The 22362-nt window shown below is 25.2% G+C and overlaps 1 protein-coding gene and 1 non-coding gene across 2 annotated transcripts in view; one reads left to right on the forward strand and one right to left on the reverse strand.

Moving 5' to 3' along the window:
* The window catches only part of LOC122499407, a 160180-nt gene that overhangs the window by 66846 nt on the left and 70972 nt on the right, over positions 1-22362 (forward strand). The window lies entirely within an intron of this gene.
* Positions 445-517, reverse strand: Trnav-aac. Its single transcript has one exon. It is a non-coding gene; the product is annotated as a tRNA-Val (tRNA).

A 22362-nucleotide genomic window follows, 5' to 3' on the forward strand; every position in this document is an offset into this window, starting at 1 on the left:
ATTTTTTACAGAATTTCAATTATTTTTAATAAAATTTTTAATGAATATCTCGAAAAATGTAATCATTTTCAAAAGTTTTATTAAATTTCTTCACAGAAACAAATTCTTTTCAAAAAATTTTCATAAAATTCTTTATTTAATTCAAATAAATTTTTTCTCCGGATGTAAAAATGTCGAACAAGAAGGAAACAAATATCTTACCAAAAAAATAATAAAAACTTTTGACGTTACAAAAATTGAATGTTAATATAATTTTATACTACATTTTTTGGAAAAATTTTTTCTTATTTTAGAGTTTACAGTACTTTTGGTATAAAAATTTCGCTCTGTTGTCACATTTTGTCTCTAAATTGTAAAACACTATTATAAAAAATGTAATATTTATAATTGTATAGTATTTCCATTTAGAAAATTATTTATTTAAAGGTTCAAAATAAAAAAAAATGTTTCCGCCCGGGATCGAACCGGGGACCTTCCGCGTGTTAGGCGGATGTGATAACCACTACACCACGGAAACGCTGTGACGTTCTTTGGTTAGTGACCATTGATAAACGTATGACCCAAATTTTAAATAGTTTTAGACTTTATTTTCATTTCCATCTTCTATTTTATTCTTTTTTCTCTTCTTTTCCGTTTCGTCTAAATTTAAAAAAATGATTTTGATATCTACCTTCGGAAATAAGTCTTTACACAGTTTATTTTTATAAAATATAACTCATAGTTAGCTAAGGTTGTGATTTATTAATATAATATATGCAATATAAAATATTTGTTTATTTATAAAAACATTCTTTTTTGGAATTTCAAAATATAGAAGTAAATGTAAAAATATATAAAAGTACAAATTTTTAAAAATAAAAATACATAGATGTAAAAATATACGAAAATATAAATATATAAATTTAAAAATATAAAACGTTGTTGAATTAAGTGAATATTTAAATATTCGTCATGTCAGTCTGATATTTTGATATCACACATTTCTCAAAAATATCAAATTGATACCAAAAATTGTAGCTTATTAATATTTTATTTGATCCATATTTTTAGTATCAATTCGATACAATTTTTACATTTAACAGATTTATAAATAGATTTATTTCACAAAAATATCAAATTGATACCAAAAATATTAATATTTTATTTGATTAACATTTTTAGTATTAATTTGATAAAATTTCATACTTTAAATGTACAGATTTATTTGTTTTCTCTTCTTTTATACTGTTAATAAAAAAATACTTGTCGAGTATTTAGACTATTTATATTCAGTGTTATTATAATTCCCTTCATTTAATATAAAACAATGAATGGTTTTTTTTTAAATTTAAATAATTAAAAAATATATTTAAAAAAAATGGTTTAAAACCAAAAAATTCTGTTTTGATAAAAAAATATAATTTCTTCTGATTATTTATTTAAGACAGTATTGAATATTAATCTCGTAAATAAATATCGAGTGTACATTTCTCATCCGCTCGCAATCAGTGTTTAACAAGTGCTCAGTGTCGTTATCAAATCTGGCGATTAAGCACGAACCTTAAACCTTCCCCCTCACTTGACAATATACACATTTTGTTCGTGTATATATCGATCATTTGGGATATGAGAGATAACCTCTTTTTCTTTTGTTCTTTTTTTTATTTCTTTTTTTTTGTCAATTGCTAATCAATACTCTCGAGTATTGATCTCTGTAATTGAATCAATTGAATCAATTGAATAATAAATAAATTAATCTACATATATACATCAGGAGGAGTATAACCTCAAGTCGTCGAATTTTCATAGGAATGACAAAGTCGCTGTTTCTTATTCATTTAAAACCAACCTAACGGTGTGTAAGCTCCGCCCTTTTTAATCCGTTAAACAAACTTGCATAATCTCTTCGTGCCACTCACGTAGACATGTATAAAATCACACCGACACACATACTTTAGTAGTTTCGAAATCCAACGAGGCTGGGTTTAAATATTCACGGTTTAATCTAAACTTTCATCTTATCGGGAGAAATCCAGTGCAAAGGATTGGCTATCGTGCGCACATTCAAAGAGAGTGTGAGAGAGAGAGAGAGAAGGAGCGAGATTTTGCCTGTAAATATCGCGCACACCTTTTTAAAGGTTTCCTCTCTCGCCAAAGGTGTGAACGACTTTTTGAATTGGCCTCAGGCACTTGCGGTTGGTCCATAACCTCGTCGCATTTTATTTCACTTTTTTTTTCTCACTTTCTTCTCACTCTTAAAACCGTGGAAAATGCAATTTCATTTGAAAACATCGGGAAAAAGCTTGCGTTGCAATACACACGAATCGAGAGGGAAAAAAAAGAGAAAGCTGTCCTGTCGTGTTAAATTTCATTTTTTTTTTTTTGCCGGTTCTACAGAAAAAGAAATTGGATTTTAAAATTATAAACTACCTAAAACGAAGTTGGGGAAAAACTACACACAAAAAGAAAATCTTTAATTTAACATCAGTATGCTTATACAATTTTCCAAAATCCGTTGTGTAAATTCAGCATTGTTTGTCTTAAAAAATATTTGACCTTAATTCCCTAGTGCCTTAAAATAAGACTTTTCTTTTCATTCTATAAATATTTTAAACTGACACAAATTGACAGAAATTATCATAAAATACCAAAAACAGAAAGTATTATTAACTTGCAATGTTGGAAATATAACTACCATTTTGACATAAAATGCTGAAAATTTTTAATGAGGAACAAATATTTTTAGCTGACATATCACATTGCAATTGTAGATAAAATTGTTTTACTGTATATTTTATAATTGAATTAAATTTTTATTGAATGAAACTTAAAAAACGATAAGTTGAATTTTTTATACGATTTTTAATAAAACATAAAAAATTATCCAGAAATAAAAGAATCTTGTAAAAATCTATAAAGTACACACTATATCGCAATGAAGCATCCTTTCTAAAACTGATCCGCAATAAATTTTATCCAGCGATTCAATCGAAAGCTTCCAATGGATTTTATTCAGCTAAAGTTTATTTATTGATCGCAAAATCTAGTTTGAATTATTCAGAGTGGACACATAAATCTTTTTAAAATATAGGCGTGTGTGTGTGTGTGAATATAATAGTCCAAAATGGAAATATGCATATGGGAATGATTGCATAACGGTATATTTAAAATTTTTTTTTTTATTTTTTAGAGAGAGAGAATTTAAGGAAACACAAAGTGACAGTTTAATAAAAGATAAATTAACCAAAATTGGTTCGACTGCATAGTCGGTTGTTTAAGTATTTACGTCAAAATTTACGATCTGATTGGAGTATTTATCGACATCGACCAAAGCTCTCTTGGTGAAGATTCACGTTTAATCCTGGAATAATGTCCAGCAGTGAGAAAGCCCAGAGGCGCTCGGTACACAATGCGGCGTGTACACAGAGACTAAATCTTGCCTCGAATACAGCAGAGCTTTAATCCTCAGACGAGCCAAGATCCTCCGCTTGCACAAATTTCACCCAATCCTAATAATATCAATGAAAATTAAAATCATATTTTTATTATTGCCAATCCTTTCGATAAACTTTGACAGATAAAATAAAAGAAATTAAAATAGAATTTTTTACTTCAATAAGAATTAAAGGGTTGCCATAGGTCAGGAAATTCAGGAAAAAGTCAGAAAAAGTAGAATTGGTCAGGAAAGTCAGGGAAAAGTCAGGAATTTTATTATTTCTAGACAGAAAAATTAAACTTTTAGAATACATAAGAAAATTGTGAATTTTTGTGTTTTTATGTTCACCTCAAAAACTAAGAAATTACCATGAATTCTAATACAAAAACTTCAATTTTTTCTTATTTCTGACAATAATTTCTATTTAAATAACTTAATTCACAAATAGATAAACTTCAAAAGGTTTCAATTAAAAATTTTACAAAACATCAATTTAGAATGAATTTAATTAGAAATTTTAAACAAGTTAGATTTTTGAAAACTTTAGTAATACAAATTCTTCTGAAATTAGTTAAATTTTTTAATATGTATTTAATTAATTATTAAAAATAATGGAAGAGTTTCAGTTAAAAACACTAAAAAGAAATTAAATTTTAGAAAAGTTAGAAAAGATTGCAAAAATTCAATTATTTTAAAAAATAATAAAATTCTTCGCAGAAAGACAGTTATGTTCCAATTTTTTAAAATTTTTATGAAAATTTCAATTATCTTTATAAATAATAAAATTCTTCTCCAAAATTAAACTATTTTCAAACATTTTAATAAAATTCTTGGTAAAATTTCAATTATTTTCAAAAATTTTCCCCAATTCAATGATTTTCAATACCTATCTTCTATTTTAATAAAATTTTACAAAAGAATTCAATTATTTAAAATAAATTTTAATAAAATTTTTCGCTACCATTTAATTATTTTCGTGAATAATAAAAATATCACAGGAATCCAATTATTTTTAAATTTATAATAAATTTCTTCGTAATAATTTCATTATTTTCATAAACTATAAAATTTTTTACAGATATTCAATCATTTATATAAAAATAAAATTCTTTTTAGAAATTCAATTATGTTTATAAATAAAAAAAGTCATCGCAAAATTTTAATTATTTTTAATTCAATTTTAATCGAATTCCTCGAAAAATGTAATTATTTAAAAAAATTTTATTAAAATTTATCGTAGGAATTCAATTATTTGAAAATTTTACTATTTATAAATAATAATTTAATTTTGGCAAAAAATTCAATTATTCTTATAAATAGTAAAATTTTTCGCAGAAATTCAATTATTTGAAATAAAATTTTCACAAAATTTTTGAAAAACATCAATTTCTAAAATTTTATAAAATTCTTCGCAAGAATTCAATTATTGTCATAAATAATAAAACTCGTCGCAGGATTTCAATTATTTTTAATATAATTTCAAATTAATTTTTTGGAAAATTTTGAAAATTCATGGAAAAAATTCAATTACTTTTAAAAATTTTGATAAAATTCTTTATAAGAATTCAATTTTTAGAAATATTCAATTTTTTGATAAATTATTTATTTTCGTATTTAAATAATTCAATTTTTGTAGAACTTTCTAATAAGAATTGATTTAAAAAAGAATTTTAGTTAAAAATTCTAGAAAATAGTAATTGAATTGAAAATATGAAAATATTTTTGAAAAAGTTACAGTAACAATATTTTTATAATCTAAAATAATAATTTTATCATTTGGTCATCTTTAATTATTATAAAACATGAAAATATCGATTTCTCCGAGTCGAAGACTCGGAGTGATCGATATTTTCATGTTTTATAATAATGTTCTTAAAAGTTATTGAATTTCAAAATGTTTTAATTCGAATCTTTTGAAGAATCTTAATTCCGGTGGAAAAATAATAATGATTAAATATTTATTTAAAGACAAAATTATTGATGTTTTCGAATAATTTTACAATTAGAGAAATTCGTAAAGAAATGTAATTGAACATTTTTTTTTTGAGTATCTAATAATTTTTAGAGTAAATCAGAATATTCTTTAGAGTCAGGGAAAAAGACAAAATTTTGTTTGGAAATCAGGGAAAAACAAATTTTTGTAGCAACCCTGAATTAATTTTTTAAGGAAAAAATATTCCTGTTAAATAATTAATTGTTTAAGGATTAAAAAAAAAGTTCACAATTTCAAAAGAAACAAAAGAAAAAATTATCCAATAAAACAAAGAAAAGGGACAGAAATTAAAATGCAATAATCTGAATTAAATGAAATCGAATAGAAAAATTACAAGAGCACATTCCCTTTCAAAAGTTTCGAGCAATTATTCGAAAGCAATCAGATTCAAGTGCCGGAAACTTTTGAACAAGGGGGAAATTGGAATTCTTTTGGTTTTCAAGATTTTTTCAATCGCGGATATCGGGTTCAACAAAAAAATTAGACTTTCACAGTCCTTATAAAACGAAAGTTGTGCTTTTGATGGTGGTTTTGTGACGAGAAAAAAAGAAAGAAGGAATAAAAAAAAGAGAAAAACAAAACTCGGGGATATCTTTTGTTTGAGTAAAAACCACCGCTTACCAACGCTACCGGTTGAAAAAGAACAATAACGTTTACAGGATCGAGCGCGGCTGACCGCATCACATTGTCTGACCACTAGTACTAGTTTTACACCACTTTGTCCGTGACTGAACGTAACTACACTTCTTTTATTTCAAGCCCTACCAAAACTATTCTCTATATAACTTTTAGACCTGTCGTTTTACAATTTCTTTTCTTTTATTTTTGTTTTTAAACTTACGACCTCGTTTTCTTCGAGTACGAATAAATAAATTAGAAAACCAAGTTGAAAATAAAATGGCAAAAAAGAATTTCGACTGAAATAATTTTACTTTAATTATTCTGTACAAAAGAGGGGAAAATTTGTCTTTTTTTGTAAAACGCCCGCTTTTTATATCGACGAGTCGCGCGAATTTCATTCATTGAAAATTTCATGGCACTTGAGAGCTTTTTCACTGAAAAATTAGTGAAAGCCTTATTGTGAGTTTTACCACCAATAAAATTCCCCGCTTGATACGAGGGTAGATAAAACTCGATGGTTAATAAAATTAGGCTACCGGAAAACAGGTGATAAAAAAAGTGTAATTGTACTCTACATTATTATTTCAATACTGCTAATTAGATATCAAAAAAATTACCTGCCCTCTTCGCTTTCTTTGTTGAGAGAAAATAAATCACTTCCAAATGTTGAATTAAAAAATGTTAAAATAAACGAAATGATAAAAATAAAAATATAAGAAAATATTTTAAATAATTTCTTTTTAAAATAGAAAAATTTAAATTTAAATTAAAAGTTAGTGGACTTTTCACTAATTCAGATAAAAAAATCGAACACTCCTGAAAAGTATTAATTAAGGCTAGAATAATTTTTCGCCTATTTACACATAAAAATCAATTATTCTCTCTTTCGGATAAAGAAAGCGAGAGCGATAAGGCAAGAACAGATTGAATTCACATCGAAGCAAGAAAGAGAAAAAAGTAAGAAAAAAAACTGCGAAAGTTGACGATTACTCGACAAGATAAGGGGTCCAAAAACATTTATCAAAGTCAAGATTTTGTTGTATATGCCCCTTATCGGCTTGTATCGTGAGTGTTACATGAAGGCATTCGTGCTTGACACAGTGAATTGGCAATCTCGTTTTCGAACATGACTCTTTACCCTTCGGTGACCGCGGAAGTTGAATGTAAATTTCCCAAGTTATATTCAAACAATTGTGACTTTCAGAGAGTACTGATAATGGCTCTCGACAAAAAGGACAATTACCGCTTTTGTCAAGTTCGTTATTGCGTTTGCCCAGCAATTTGGAACTTGTACAGATCAATTAAGAAAATCTAATAGTTTCTTTGCACGCGAAACGTTTGTCGTACTTCCTCTCCCTCTCTCTCTCTCTCACTCTCACCTTTCATAAGAAAATATAAGAAAAAGAAAATTGCTCACAATTTCTATTTTCCGTCTTTATGTTTTCACTCTCGTGTGATTAAATGGGTTTTAAGTGCTGGAAATCACGTTATGAAAAACGGAACTATTAAATGCTAATGTAAATAGTTATACGAATTTAAATTAAGTTTTTAATAAAGATATATAATCGGTGAATGTGTTACAATTCTTTATTATTGGGATTAATTTTTCAATATTTTAAATTGTAAAATTATTCTGAACATCAAACGTTTCAACTTTCAAATCCTTTGAAGTTCAATAATTTATAAGAATTGCTACTGTAACCTATCCAAATTATTTTCAAGATGTCAATTTGATTATTTTCTAGAATTTTTAACTAAAATTCTTCTCTAATTCAATTATTACATCTAATCTTAAACATAATGTTTCAAAGTTCCTTAAGAATTCAATTGTTTATTTAAAAAAATATTCACCTAAAATATTTCTGAAATCCACTTGTTTACAATTCAATTTCATGAAATTTAAATAATTTAAAAAATTTTTATTTAATATATTTCAATAATTTAACTAATTTAAAAAAAATTTGTTTAAAAAACTAACTTTTTTAGAATTTATAATTAAAAGTTTTTTAAATTAAACTTTTCTAGTTCTCTGTAGAATTAAAAAAATTTTTTTTAGAAAATTCATATATTCATGATAATTTTTTATATTAATTGTTACATTACTTTTCATAAATACACGCGCGTGAAATTTTTATTGCAGTTTCTTCAAAAGATTTTCTTTTTGAAATTTAATGAAAATTGTTCATTTTTTTAAAAATATAATTTTTTAACAGTTCTTCTTTCAATTTAAGAAAAAATTAAGAATTATTTGAAATACTTTTGTAGAAATTGACAAAATATTTCTAACAACAATTTGAAATCCCAATTATTTTTAAAAAATTTTAATTACATTTTTTCAAAAAACAAATTTTTTTTGGAATTTCTAAATTAAATTATTTGAAACTTCAATACTTTTAGTTAAGCAAAAACTTAAAAACTTATTCTTATTTATTTTTCTACAGGAGTTAAAATTTCAAATTATTTCAATGAAAAACCTTCTGAAATTTAATTATTTCTAAAAATTACAACTGTAATTCTTCCAAAATTCAATTATTTTGTTAGAATTTTTAAATAAAATAATTCATAACTTTAAGAATTTTAAAGAAAAATAATGTAATTAATAATTTTTTAAAATAAATATTTAAATATTTTTATACTTCTGCATCTCGTAAATTTTCAAAGAATTTAATTTAAAAATCTTTTAAAATTTAATTAATTCCTGAAATTTCTATTATAACGCTTTAAATATTAAACTATTTTCTAAAATTTTAACTGTAAATTTTTTTAAAATAAATTTCTATCAGAATTCAACGATATGAGAATTTAATTATTTAAATAGAATAATTTTGTAAGTTCATAAAATAATGCGTATTTTCAAAAATACAGTTATATTTCTAAAAAAATTTTAAAGGTGGAAAAATAAAATTCTTTAAAAAAAAATCTATTTTAGTACAATTTTACAATATTTTCAATTATTCCAATTGTTTTAAAAATTATTTTCAGGGATTCAAGTATATTGCTTTAAAGACTTTTAATTACTATTTTTCAAAAACCTAATTTTTTCAGAATTTCCAAATTAAATCTTTCAAATTTCAATCGTTTTTGAAAGAAAAAAATTTTTTAAATACTTATTGTTCTTTATTTGCTTAAAATTTCAAAATACTTTCAATGAAAAACCATTTGGAAAAATTGTTTAAGAAAATTCAAATTGCAAGTCTTTCAGAATTCAATTATTTTGAGGAATTTTTGAATAATATTATTCAAAACTTTTAATTTTTAAGGAAGCTAAAAAATTAATTTTTCTATTTATAAATATTATTATACTTTTACAGCAATTAGAAGTTTAATTTAAAAACTTTTTGAAATTTAATATTATTTTTAAAGAGTTCTACTTTAGCATTTATAATTATTTTCTAAATGTTTAACTAAAATCGTTTTTTAAATTAATTTTTATTAGAATTCAACTGCGAGAGTTCAATTATTTAAATACAAAAATAAATAATTTAGAAAATAATTTAGTTTTTTAGAAAATTGCAACTATATCTCTTTACTTATTTATTTGGGTTGAATTTTCTTATTTCACTTATTTTATTATTAAACGTTTTTAATATTTTTAAAGGCTGTTGGACAAAAGAAGTCAGAATTTTCTTATGAATTTTAGAAATTTATTTTTCCACACGAAAAACAATTTTCAACTGGAACAGTTACAAATTTCACTAGATTAGCCAAAGTTTTAGTTGTTTCAGTTGAGACTTTCGCTATTTTAGAGAAACTTATTGCTGTAAATCTCGCAGTGTAACTTGAAGCTAAAAATAGTTAAAAATAAAATAGTCAAAATTAATTTTAAGAAAAATTGTTTATTTTCTGCAAAATTGAGAAATGATAAAATCGTAGGAGGGTTAAAAAAAGAAGAATAATTGAATTAAAATATTTAAAATAGTATATAGAAGAATATAAAATTATTTTTTCGGGAGGGAATGTTTATTATTATTTTTTTTTCTTGCGCAGAAAACTTGAAATACAAATATTGAATTCATTAAAATCATAAACAGTATTCTGCAAACATTGCGCGTAGTGGTTTAAAATGTAAACTTTTCCCCCGCAATTTTGTATATAGAGAGAGAGTTATATGTAATCATGTTGTGTGCGCCGCGCCGCGCCGCCTTCCACTTTTGGTTAACTTGAGAAGTATTTTATTTGCAAACTATAAAGCAAAGATGGATTTCTTCGCAAAACGTCTATACTTTTGCTTTATTTGTATAATACACAAGTAAATATCTATATGTATATACATCTCCATTGCACTTAAGTTTCCGCTGGAATTTAATGCACCTTCAGGAGTCTCACTTGTCAAAGTACACGTTAAATCGCGCTCCGTTGCGTTGTAAATAAAATACAAGTAAGTTTGTATGGGATCGAGCCGGATGGGACGTGTTCTCGAATTCCCGAGGAAATCCCTTTTGGAGTTCTCGCACTCGCTTTCCTGTATCATCTACCACAGAAGTGGGCCTCTCTATACCTACACAAACACACACTTATACACAAATACACATTTCTACTATATATACGAGTTATACGACCTTATATTGAGTCAGGTGCCGCATTTCCTTCTACATCAGTTCTCCCGTAACGATTATTTACATCGTTACTTGCCTTATTCCCTCTCCATGAAATTACATGGGATGCATTACACATTAAAGTTCGAAGAGTCTGTAGTTTCGTGTATAGTCGTTTCAAAAGGTCGAAGGGTTCGTTAAATTTCCTCGAATAGTGCCGTGGTGCACATTTCGAGTATTTGCTGCTGCACCGTCACCCGACCTCTCGCCATCAAATGCATTACAAGCTTGTCGATATATAGTTTACAGTCTATACCTTGTGCGAATTACTAAAATCCTATTCTAGTCGATGCGATGACCAGATTCATCCATCGTTTTCAGTTTTACTGCTCATATCATCAGCCATAATTTTACTTCGTGAACAATATCTGCCAGTGTAGTGTCATCAAAAAATAATTTCGCCCAACGTGTGCGCGCACTCGCAAATTTAAATTCAGTCGATGCACTCGCCATCTTTTTCATGATGAATAATGTTTTACATATTATTAAATAAAAAGAGGGTCGGGAAAAAATTTGGACGTGCCACGTACTTTTTATTACAAACAGACCAAAATGAAAAGTATTCATACATTTTACTCCCAATTTCAGAACAAACATTTTTTTTACAGTTGTGAAAATCAAAAATAAATGTTGTAAAGGTCCGTAAATTTGTTTGTTTATTTAAAGTCGGTAAAAGTCAGTTTTTTTTAAAAAAGGTTCGTATGGTCCGTAATTTGATTAAAAAAGCAAAAAAAGTTCGTAAATTTAAAGATATAATTTAAACAATTTTTAAGAAGTTACAAATAATTGCAAAAATTCAATTATTTTTAAAAGTGATCAAATTCTTTGCAAAAAATCAATTATGTTCAAAAATTTTTTTAAATTCTCATCACAATTTTAATTAATAAATGATAAGATTCTTCTCCAAAATTCAATTATTTAGAGAAATAACAAAATCCTTCAAAGATATTCAATTATTTTTATAAAAAGTAAATTTTTTTGCAAAAATTCAATTATTTTTAATACAATTTTATGAAAGAATTCAATTTTTTAAAAATTTGTAATAACATTTAATAACATTTTTAATAAATTCAAGTAAACTTTTTCGAAAAGCAAATTCTACAGAAGTGTCACTTTGAAGTATGAAAAATTCAAATTTTCAAAGATTTTAATTTCAAAACCTTTTCAAAATAAAATTATTCCTAAAAATTAATATACCTATTAATATCAATAATTCTAAAAAAACATTTGAAAAATTATTAACAATAATTGAATTTTTCTATTTAAAAAATTGAATTATCGAAGAAGTTTTGGAAAATTGCTCAAAATAATTGAATTATTCAATTTCAATAATGGAATTTTTATTGAAGAATTCAATTTTTTATTTAAGTAATTGAATTTTTATCAAAAATTGAATTTTTCTTTTTAAATAATTGAATTTTTATGAAAAAAATTAAATTTTTTTATTTAAATAATTGAATTCTTATTAAAAAATTTAAATTATTATCTTAAATTTTAACTAAAATTTATTTTTAAATCAATTTTTATTAAAAAATTCTACGAGAATTCAATTATTTATTTCTTTATTTTACAATCAATTAAATACAAAAATAAATAATTTATTGAATAATTGAATTTTTCTCAAAATTGAATTCTGATAAAGAATTTTATTAACAAATTTTCATATAATTGAATTATTTTGACAAATTTTAATAAAATATTTAAAAATAATTACATTTTTCGATAGAATTTAATTAAAATTGAATTTTTGTAAAAATTTTTATTGTTTTTGAAAATATTGGAATTATTACGAAGAAATTTATAACAAATTTATAAATATAATTGAATTCCTGTGATATTTTTATTATTCATGAAAATAATTAAATGTTTGCTAGAAATTTCATTAAAATTTGTTTTAAATAATTGAATTTTTTTGGGAAATTTTATTAAAATAGTAGATATTGAAAATCATCGAATTGAGGAAAATTTTTGAAAATAATTGAAATTTTACCAAGAATTTTATTAAAATTTTTGAACATAATTGGATTTCTGCGATGAATTTTATTACTTTTGAAAATAATAGAATTTCTTCAATTATTTGTAATTTCTCAAAAATTAAAATTTTTGTAGTGTTTTTAACTAAAATTCTTCTATAAATCCATAATTTTTAGTAATTAATTAAATACACATATATATGTATTAAAAAATTGTTAAATTTTAATTTAAATTAGTTATAATTTCAGTAGAATTTGAATTACTAAAGTTTTCAAAAATCTAACTTGTTTAAAATTTCTAATTAAATTCATTCTAAATTGATGTTTTGTAAAATTTTAAATTGAAACCTTTTGAAGTTTATCTATTTTTGAAATAAAATAATTAAACATTAATTATTTTCAGAAATAGAAGATATTAAAATTTTTGTATTAGAATTCGTGGTAATTTGATAGTTTATGAGGAAAACAAAAAAACACAAAAATTCACAATTTTCTTATGAATTCTAAAAGTTTAATTTTTTATAGTAGTTTTAATAAAGTCCCTGACTTTTTCCTGACTTTCCTGACCTGTGGCAACCCTGTATTATTACAAACACAAAAATGAGAAGTAATCATATTTTACTTCGAATTTCAGAACAAAAAATTTGTTTACAATTGTTGTGAAAATAAAAAATTGATGATGTTGAGTATTTCGACATTTTCATTCGTTTGATCACTGCACTTTTATATACTCAACCAAATATTTGTTTTTCCAACTGTTTTTTTTCAACGGGATTGTTTCAATGAATTAAAATATCTATAATAACTTTCACGTTCGGTAAACGAAAATAAAATATAAGCATTTTCGAATTTCAATTTAAAAACGAACAAACGGAAAGCAACTCCCAAGGGATAAGTTTCATGCCAAACTGTATGTGTACTTTTCCCAAGTAATATCAATTTTATCAACATCATTTTAATTTGTCGTTGAAATAAAAATTTCACTCCAGAGAGAAATGAAATTTTTGTTTAAACAAAATTAAATTTTGTTCTGTGTGGAAAATATGATTTATTTTTTTCCTCCGCATTTTATTTCCAAAGTCATACATAGAATTTTTTTTTTGTTCTGAATCGGAAAATTTTTTTCCCACAAACTTTGTCTTGTAAATTACAAAAAAAAAAAAAAAAAAAAAAAATGGAAAGCAACCTCTGATATTCGAGCATAATGAATATTGCACTTGGCATTTTCGTAATATTGCGGCACACAATAAATGTCAAACGTGTACAAAATGACAGAGAAACTTTGACAATTGTTGAGAAAAAGTTTTTACCGAATTACACAAGGAAAAAACTTTACAAGAAAAGTTTTCAAAGGAATATTATGAGACTTGGTCCACCCGCGCGTTCATAATAAAGTTTCTCTTCTCTGAACCGCACACAACTCTTTTTCTTCTCCCCCCGCTCAAACGATTCTAATTTTCTTTCGCAAGCACATCAGTTTTCAAATATTTAATAAAATTTTTCATGAAAAAAAAACAGTTTGTTCTTATTTGAGAAATTAGTTTTTAAAAACTAGACAGAGAGAAATTGATTGATGTAGAAAAAATGACCCAACGGTAGGAAAAAACAAAAAAAAACTTTTTTGTCGCCTTTATTGCAAAAGTAAGGGAAAAAGAATTTTTGAAAAGAGTTTCATATACAAAAGTATAGAATACGCGTCATGGGTAAAACAGGAAGAAAAAGTCCTGAGAGATGAGAATAAAATGGAGAGAGAGAGAGAGAGACAGAGAGGGGGATGAGAATAGTTGGCCTGGCGAGAAAGACTGAAGGTGAAGGATGAAAACTTGATTGGTCGATCGAATCCAGACATTCCAAGTCATGGCACCTTCGAAAATGAGAAATCGATCTTATACAAGGCTACTCCTAGGAACTACAAGCCAATAAAGGCGCGCGAAAAAACAAGTTCAAAAAAAAATAAATAAGACCACGAAAAATTGTAGCAGAAGGTGAAAAATCTATTTTCAGTTACTATTTTCCACTATCCAGTATATATATAGATCCAGGAAAAAGTAATTTCATATTAAGAGGAAAAATTCTCTTCTAAAATCCTCTCAAATTATCCTCTCAAAAGAAAAGTATTTCATATTAATATGTAGAATATTTTTTACTATTTGGTAGTTAATAATAAAACCAAACAATTTTTTTGTAAATCGATACTCAAAAAAATGTTCAATTACATTTATTTACGAATTACTTTAATTGTAATATTATTCGAAAACATAAATAATTTCTTCGTTAAATAAATATTTAATCATTATTATTTTTCCATAGGAATTAAGATTTTCAAAAATTTCAAGCATTGTTAATGTAACTTTTTCAAAATTATTTTCATTATTTCAATTCAATTATTATACCCGAGTCGAAATTTAGACCCTACTTAGCCTCTGAAAATGGAGGGCTTATTCAGGTTTAGGAGTCGTAAAGTAGGGTCTGATTTCAATACAATTTTTAAAAACTAGACCCTCCTTTGACTCCCAAAATAGGCTGAAATTTGCCAATCTTCCATTTGGAGAAGCAAAGGAGGGTCTACTTCTGAGAAACCTATACCGTACTTTTAAACCTCGCAGACCCTACTTTCATACTCCTAGACCCTACAATTAGAAAAAGAAAAATTTGAAGATTTGCTCAGATTCAATGGAAGCACTAGGGATGAGTAAAAGTGGAATTTTATGTGTTTTATAGCGTCTATATACACGAAGTGTATATAGACGCTATAAAACACATCAGTATTTATGAATTTGGAGTACTTTTTGCATTTGCAGTGTTTCAAGTAATGCATTAAAAAATAATTCTAAATTTTCTTTTAGAATGTAGGGTCTAGGAGTATGAAAGTAGGGTCTACGAGGTTTAAAAGTGCGGTATAGGTTTCTTAGAAGTAGACCCTCCTTTGCTTCTCCAAATGGAAGATTGGCAAATTTCCGCCTGTTTTGGGAGTCAAAGTAGGGTCTAATTGTATTAGAATTAGACCCTACTTTACTACTCCTAACACTCAACAGCCCCTGAAAATTCAGGGTGAAAGTAGGGCTTAAATTTCGACTCGGGTATTTTCTAGAATTTTCAACTAAAATTCTTCTTTAAAACAATTATTTTTATTATGTAATTTTTGAAAAAGTTTTTTGAAAATTTTCAATTTCATTTGTTTACAATTCAATTTTGCGAAATTAAAAAGAATATTCGGAAATTCTTCAATTAAATATTAGAAAATAAAAACTTGAAATAATTTCAAGTAAAATTCAAGTAAACTTTTTGAAAAAGTAAATTTTACAGAATTACCAGTAGTTAAAAGTATGAAAAATTCAAATTTTCAAAGATTTTAATTTGAAACCTTTTCAAAATTCAATTACTTCTAAAAATTAATATATTATTATCAATAATTCTAAAAATACATTTGAAAAATTATTGAAAATAATTGAATTTTTCCATTTAATTAATTGCATTTTTATTGAAGAATTAAATTTTTCTATTTAAATAATTGAGTTTTTTTTTTCTATTTAAAAAATTGAATTATCCAAGAAGTTTTGGAAAATTGCTCAAAATAATTGAATTTTTTCATTTAATTAATTGAATTTTTATTGAATAATTAAACTATTCTATTTAAATAATTAAATTTTTTTGAAAAAAAAAATTTTTCTATTTAAAAAATTGAATTATTGAAGAAGTTTTGGAAAATTGCTCAAAATAAGTGAATTTTTTCATTTAATTAATTGAATTTTTATTGAAGAATTCAATTTTTCTATTTAAATAATTGAAATTTCCTATTCAAATAAATAAATTTCTATTGAATAATTAAATTTATATGTTTAAGTAATTTAACTTTTATCAAAAATTGAATTTTTCTTTTTAAATAATTTAATTTTTATAAAAATAATTAAATTCTTTTAATTTAAATAATTGAATTCTTATTAAAGAATTTAAATTATAATTTAAAATTTAAACTGAAATTAATTTTTAAATCAATTTTTATTAGAAAATTCTACGAAAATTCAATTATTTTTTTATTTCTTTATTTTACAATCAATTAAATAAAAAAAAATAATTTATTTAATAATTGAATGTTTCTCAAAATTGAAGTCTTATAAAGAATTTTGTCAACAAATTTTTAAATAATTAAATTCTTTTGTCGAATTTTAATAAAAATTTTTAAAATAATTACATCTTTCGAAGAATTTAGTTAAAATTGAATTAAAAATAATTGAAATTCTGCGATGACTTTTATTATTTATGAACAAAATTGAATTTTTAAAACGGATTTTATTTTTTACAAAAATAATTGAATCTCTGTAAAAAATTTTTATTGTTTATGAAAATAATGGAATTATTACAAAGAAATTTATAACAAATTTATAAATAATTGAATTCCTGCGAGATTTTTATTATTCATGATAATAATTAAATCTTTGCGAGAAATTTCATTAAAATTTGTTTAAAAAAATTTAATTATTTTGGTAAATTTTATTAAAATAGTAAATATTGAAAAGCATTGAATTGAGGAAAATTTTTGAAAATAATTGAAATTTCACCAAGAATTTTATTAAAATGTTTAAAATAAATAAATTCTTTCGAAAAATTTCTTCAATTTATTGAATACAATCGAATTTGTCAATAATTTAATTAAAAATAATTAAAATTCTGCGATGATTTTTATTATTTATTTATTATTTTATTTTTGGGAAATTTTATTAAATTAGTGGATATTGGAAATCATTAAATTGAGGAAAATTTTTGAAAATAATTGAAATTTTACCAAGAATTTTATTAAACTGTTTTAAAAATAATTGAATTTTGGAAAAGAATTTTATTATTTCTAAAGATAATTAAAATTTTAACAAGAATTTTTAAAAATTTTTGAACATAATTGATTTTCTACATAGAATTTTATTATTTTTGAAAATAATTGAATTTCTGCATTCATTTGTAACTTCTCCAAAATTCAAAAATTTTTTTAGTGTTTTTAACTAAAATTCTTCTATAAATCCATTATTTTTAATAATTAATTAAATATTTATTAAAAAATCAGACTCTACGAACAGAAATGTATTCAATATTTTAATTTTTTTAATTTTATTTACATGTAAAGAATAGAATATAAAAAATATAAAGAAATAAAATAAAAAAAGTAAAAATATTGAATAGGGGAGAGTCTCCAGTTGTGAGACGGGTTTCATTTTTGACCCGTAAATTGTAAACGGGCAAACGAAATTGTAAATAAAATACACCGATCGAAAGGTAACAGAAATACGCAACTTTTATTAAAAGAAAGTATAGTGTTTCGATGAACTCAAAAAATTTTACGATACATTTTCCGAACACATCGCTTTTTTCAAAAAAAAAAAATGTCTCCAGTTGTGAGACACTCATTAAAAATTGCTAAAATTTAATAAGTTTGACATAAAACGTTATGTTTAGTAGAAATAATTAAATATATTAATAATATATATTATTATATACTAAATAATAATATTTATTCGCCAAAATATGACTATCAAATAAACACAATTTAATAGCTTCAACAAGAGCATTAAAATTGATTTCTTCTGAATCAATTGACTTTTTTCCACTTGACATGCCCAAAAATACTAGAAAAAAGAATCAAAACAACATTTAAATAGTATGCCTGCAAAGTAGTATTTTTTATGCTGCCCAGATGGGTGTTGACACCGTCTCACAACTGGTGATATGCTGTGTCTCACACCCAGAAATGGGCGCTATTTTGAAAAAGGAAAATTAAATTATTTTCAACCGTAGATTGGAACAATGCAATATTGCATCACAAAATATAAGGAAAACACTAAAAGAAAATGCATTACATTTACCTTTTTCAATTAATTAAATTGCAAAAAAAGTACTTTGTATTTATTGAAAAAACGCTTTTTAGTCGATTATCACACACAGTGTTGGTATTTAACAAAAACAGTTTATATATCCGCCTCGGTGTACACGAAATAGTTGGCTCATATAAAAAGAAATGTTTTTATATAAACCAATCGGCTTTTTAATATTGCATGTTAAAAAAAATTGACTGTCTCACAACTGGAGGTGTCTCACAACTGGAGACTCTCCCCTACATATTTCTTTTGTAGATATAAAATTTTCAAACGAGAGCAGAAATTGATTTTGAAAATTCGAGGAGGGGTGGGGGACTGAAGAAACAGTGTGTAGTCTATTTTCATTTCATATATTCCTCACAGGATTGACATATTAAATTAATTTCGACATCAATAAGTCTTCATTAGAGTATTTCGAACACTTATGCTTAATATCTCATTTTCTGTGATGTACCATTTGCCATTTTGCCATCTCTTAACAAATTCTCGGGGGAAATTCACCAATGTAATGTTCTGTGCTTCATCTCTTTTTCTTCTTCACTTGATGCTTTTCCCCCGAGCTATATACCGGCAAAGCAAAAAATTTCTTTGGAAATGTAATCCTCTCTTGAAAAATATAAAATCAGAGGGGGTCTACTCTCAAAAATATAGTATGAGAGGCACGAGTTCTTATATATATACATTTCTCGCCTGATGGTGCGCAGTTCTTTCTTAATCAAACATTTCATATTGTATCAATATTATTGTATTTAAAGTTTTCTTAAGGAAAAAAAAATAATAATAAACATTCTCTGTCGAAAAAATACAATTTATGAACTGACTTTAAATAAATAAATTAAAAAATAATTAAATAACAGAATTATATTTAGTTATTAGAAATTATAGTTTTTCTGCAGATATCAAATTGAGACAAAAAATGAAAATTTTTAATTTGAAATAAGTTTTGTCAAAAATTTAAAATTTAATTTGAACAACGAATATTCTAGAAAACAATTGACAGTGAAGATTGATCTTATAGTGAAGATTATACAGTATTAAAATTTAAAATTGTTTAGTGCTGTCAAGTATGTATAGAAAAGCTTTATCATAGAGAAAACTCTCTGGTATATAAGTTTCAAGTGTAGAAATGTTTTCAAAGTCATTCACTACTGTTGAATGTTTTCAAGTTTCTCTTGAGTATAAAACAAATCTGCATCGTTGTGAATCGAAGTAAAAGCACGTCACTTAACTCGCGAGACCGAACATTCGAGAGGGGGTGTTTCGAGGTGTTAAGACCGTTATTGACGTAGCAAAGCTCTCTCTCTCTCTCTCTGATATTATGCAGATCAGCGAATTCGTATGCTTACAAATGTTGTGTGTATATACCATACACTTCTCTCTTGTATACATTGTACATTCTAATTGCACTTGACGAGCCAGATTGTTTCACAGAAAATGCTAATTTCTCCATTTGATAATGATTGAAAAAAAATTCTCTACAAATTGAATGAAATTTTTCCTCGATATTTTCTTTTTTTTAATTGTAGGATTGCCATGACACAGAGAAGTCAGGGAATTCAGGGAAAAGTCGAATTTCGAATTAATTTTAAACAGTTAAAAATATAAAAAAATAAAAAAGAATTCTAAAAAAATTCATGGAAATGTATTAAATAATAAAATGAAAGTTTTCGTAAAAATCCCTCTCTCAATAAGTTTAAAAAAGCTGAAAACTTTTTTTTCCGTTTTTAACATTTCTTTTTTTTTTTTTTGTTAAACTTTCCTATATTTTAAAGTTAGCATTTTTGGTAAATTTTGTTTTTTGATAAAAGCCCTTTATTTTCGTTATTTCAATTATTCCCTTTAGAGAGTTGTAGACTTTTGAATATTTGATAATTAAAAATGATTCGGCTGGATGCTTAATGTATGGCTTGAAAGATTCGTACTTCAATTTCATTTTACTTTTATTTTTAAGCTCCACCTGCTTTTATGTCGAAAGCTTTTGTAATGGAAATATAAAGCCTCAAATTTCATTTGCATTGGAGTTAAATATTTAAAAAACAAAAAAAGGGAACAAATTTTTTTTTTACTTTTGGAAAAAAGAAAAAATTTGTCTATTTAAAATTTTTTTACTTTTTTAAATCACTCCCTTTTTTTAGAAGTAATTTCAAATTTATTCTTTTATTTTTTTGTCCTTTATCTTTTTTATCTTATTATTCTTTATTTAATTTAGTAAATTGTAAATTGTCTAATAAGTTTAATAAACTATTTATTTATTTATTCTGCAAAAATAAAATTTTTTCCTCTATTATAACAATTTAAAATTTTAAAAAACAAATTCCTATTTGGTAAGTCACGTGGGTTAGAGGTTAGCGTAAAAGACCAGAGGCTCTTAGGTCCCAAGTTCGATTCTCGCGAGGGTTATAAAATATTTTCATTTACGGTTAGCAAAATAAATTCCGCGCTTGATTTTTTAATTTAATTAATAAATAAATAAGAAAAAATCAAAGATAAAGAAATAAAGCTGAAAATATTTGTTTAAATTTGTAAAAAAAAAATCAAAAGTCACGGTTGCCTTTTACACTTTTGTTATGGGGCAATGCCGGTGGAAACGATTCACGGAAAAAGTATACAAAGGTGAAACTGGACTGAAGAAAAACAATAACGTTGAAAGGATAGAAAAAAGGGGATGGGTGTTTTCTTAAGAAAAATAGGACGAGAGTTGAAACAGAGAGGGGGGGAGGAAGAGAGGGAAAGAGATATAAATAGAGAGAGAGAGAGAACGAGAAAAAGAGAGAAAAAAGAGAAAAAAATAGTAAAAAGGGAGAAAGAGAGTAAAAAAAGAAGAGAGCGAAAAAGTTAGAAAGAGAGTGAAAAAGAGAGAAAGAGAGTAAAAAAGGGAGAAAGATAGTGAAAAAGAGAGAAAGAGGGTGAAAAAGGGAGAAAGATAGTGAAAAAGAGAGAAAAAGAGTAAAAAAGAGAGAGAAAGAGAGTGAAAAAGGGAAAAAGAGAGTGAAAAAGAGTAAAGGAGAGAAAGAGAGAGAGAGAGGAAGGCGAGAGTAAACGAGGTGTCCTGGACAGGATAACGATGGAACAACATGGCAGTGAAACGTAAGGAAGCCCCGGGCCTCTTTCTCTTCCTTCGCCAGTGCCACTGGCAATCCGGTCCAGTCTCGTCGAGTAATTAAGAAACTTGGTCGATTCCCCGTTATTAAACTCTTCAGAGATCTTATATATATATATCTGAATTTATATCCGATGAGGCCTTCGACCTCTTTTCGCGTTTTAAAAAAAAGGAATTTATTATCGGAATTCTGCGGAAAATTTTAATTAACCCATTTCGTGTTCTTCAGCAATAAGTTCAAGTAAAGATTCCACCGGAGATGTCACCTCTCTCACTCAGTCCTTGTCAAGTTCTTTCTTTTTTTTTCATTTTCTTTTCTTTTTTTTTTTTGATCTTCTTGTTCCTTTTTAACTTCCACTATCCTTTATGGCCAATCGTCGATTGAAATACGGTTCCAATTTCATTTTGAGCTTTGCGAGTAATTCACTCTTGTGACTTTTACTTCTTTACGATTATATGACGAATTGAAATCGTTTTTCATGATCATCCAATGTCAAGGAAAATACATTTTTTTTTAGTCTTTTGTAATCATTTACTTTCTTGTAATTAATATTCTTTCTGGGAATTTATTCTGTGATTTATTGTTTCGTTATTCGGTTTTATTCTTTTTTTGACGTATTCTACCTTAAAATCCCTTTTTATCGAAATTTAATCTAGAAAAAATGTTTAGATTCATAAAAATCGACTTGAACTATGTTGTGTCTGACATAAGTTGACCTATACTACTTAAAGACCTATATTCTTTAACCCTAGTAGAAAAATTTGGTGGCGCTAGTAAGGTGCCACTCTCGCACGCCATTG

The sequence above is a fragment of the Leptopilina heterotoma genome, unplaced genomic scaffold (genome assembly GCF_015476425.1).
Source record: "Leptopilina heterotoma isolate Lh14 unplaced genomic scaffold, ASM1547642v1 Lhet_167, whole genome shotgun sequence".
NCBI classification, from domain to species: Eukaryota; Metazoa; Arthropoda; class Insecta; order Hymenoptera; family Figitidae; genus Leptopilina; species Leptopilina heterotoma.